Raw genomic sequence first — 2,573 nt, 5'->3', positions numbered from 1 at the left:
CCCTTGAACAACACGAGTTAGAACTGCAGGGTCTCCATATACTCAGATTTTTTTTTAATAGTAAATACTGCATTACTACATGAATCCACAGATACGCGTCCAGAGGGTCAACTGTAGAGTTGTAGCTGGTTTTCTACTGCACAGAGGGTTGGCGCCCTTAAGCCCCACATTGTTGGAGGACCAACTGTATAATGCTAATTAGAATATGCATAAGGTCAGAATTCTACTCATAAGAGGGCCTGGCTCAAGGAAAAGATGAGCTCATAGGGAGCCTCAGCCCCCAGAGGACCTGCTGCAATACCAGACAGCAGAGTGTAAGGGACCTTTACAGCAGTAAATCTTCACTTGGCTTCAGAGGCATTTGTCTGCTGATAATTTTTTAGTTCAGCTTGTTTGGAAACATTAGAAGGCTCTGCACTGTCCTATCCAATAGCCATTAGCCACATGTAACTTTATATTTAAATTAATTAGAATTAAATGAAATTTAAAATTCAGTTCCTCAGTCATACAACCACGTTTCAAGTGCTTGATAGCCACGTATGGCTCGCATGGCTCGTATCACATTGGACAGCACAGATGTGGAACATTTCCATCACCACAGAAAGTTCGACTGGACATTGCTGTATTAGAAGGTTGTTACTGGGAAGCCCTCGTCTATAAGCATCAATCCTTCCATTTTCTTGCGGAATCTCAAAACTTCTCCCTTTTATTTTACTTATTTATTTAGTTTAGTTTAAAGAAGGACTAGACACTTCCACTTCAGGTAGTATGACAGACTAGATATTCTAAAAACAATCAGCTAAAAACTCCTAAACATTCTGGATGCAAAATTTAAAACATCCCTTTGGTTACATTCCTGTGCTCCCAAGAAAATAAAATCTATAGAATAGTAAGTGGGTATTGAAGCTGAAGTTCTAAGGGTGATGGCTTGTTCCTAGAAGTCTAGAGCCTCGGGCTTTAAAATGTGATGTTTAAGGCGCAGATCTGGGCTCATGCAAGCGAGGAGTTGGAAGAGAAAACTTCCCAGCGAGCCAAGATCTCTAAAGGGCCCCCACCTCAATGAAAGGGCCAACTACTTAAAAAGTAAAAGAAAAGCTGCCCTACTAAAGGAGACAAGATGTTTAGGAAACTTACCTGCCTCAACATCTGGCTCCGGAGGGGAGAAGAAAAAAAAAAAGACAAAAAACCCTGAAAATTTGTAATCACGGGCCAATCTCCATGCAGGTTTAGAATTCAGATTCATACTGCCTACATGATCCGGGAATTCAAACTGAAAAATCTATTTCAGCCAGTTTTGTATTCTTCACTGTTTACGCCAAATCGACTCCAGAAGAAATGAAAAATCTAAATAGATCTATAACTCTTTAAGATACAGAAATTGGAGTTTTAAATCCGCCCCACTCTCCCCCTTGCAAAACACGCTAGGTCCAACTGCATTTGCAGATTAGTCTACTAAACATTCAAGGAGCAATTAATTCCAAGCTTTAACTCATCAATGAATAGAAAAAAGGGACCACTCCCCAATTATTTTAGAAAGCTGATATAACCTTGGTAACAGAGCCAGAAGAGGATAATACAAGAAAGGATAATTACGGGCCAATCTTACATACGGATATACATGTACAATCATGAAGAAAATGTTAGCAATCTGAATCCTGCAATTTAAACAAAGGTAATAATACATCACGATCAAGATAAGTTTACCCCGGGAATATAAGACCAGCTTAACATTAGAAAATCTAATGTTATTCACTGAATTACCATTTAAAAGGGGGAAAGAAACATCATTTCAGTAGATGCGGAAATTTTAGAATATATTTCAAACCCATTCAACATAAGTAAAACTCATAATCAACTAGAAACAACAGGAAACTTACAGCTTGTTAAAAAATATGTACCAAACCCAAAACGTACAACAGATACCACGTATAATGGTGAAATGTCTGACGCATTCCCTTTGAAATCATAATTTAGACAAAGTTGTCACTTTCAGTATCTTACTGGTGGTCCTAGGCAGCAGAGAAAGATAAGTTTTTGTTTTGTCTTGCAAATTATATGATTGTCTTTATAGAAACCCAACAAAGTCTATAGTCTTATAGAATAAATAATTCAGTAGTTTGCTTATATTAAATCAATATGGGGGACTTCCCTGGTGGTCCAGTGGTTAAGACTCCACGCTCCCAATGCAACGGGCCCGGGGTTCAATCCCTGGTTGGGGAACTAGATCCCACATGCATGCCGCAACTAAGAGTTCGCATGCCGCAACTAAAAAAAAAAGATCCCGCATGCCGCAACTAACACCCGGTGCACGTAATGAGAAGCCCACGCACCGCAACGAAGAGCAGCCCTCACTCAGCGCAACTAGCGAAAGCCCGCGCGCAGCAACAAAGACCCAACACAGCCAAAAACAAATAAATAAATTTATAAAAAAAAAAAAGACCCGGTGCAGCCAAAATGAAGGAATGAATGAATGAATAAAAATATTTTTTTAAAAAAACCTTTTACAGTAGCAACAGAAAATATGACATACTAAGGAATAAATCTCATAAAAAATGTGACTGACCAATATGGAA

This window comes from Globicephala melas, chromosome 8, assembly GCF_963455315.2.
Source record: "Globicephala melas chromosome 8, mGloMel1.2, whole genome shotgun sequence".
NCBI classification, from domain to species: domain Eukaryota; kingdom Metazoa; phylum Chordata; class Mammalia; order Artiodactyla; family Delphinidae; genus Globicephala; species Globicephala melas.
This window is presented reverse-complemented; position numbering follows the sequence as displayed.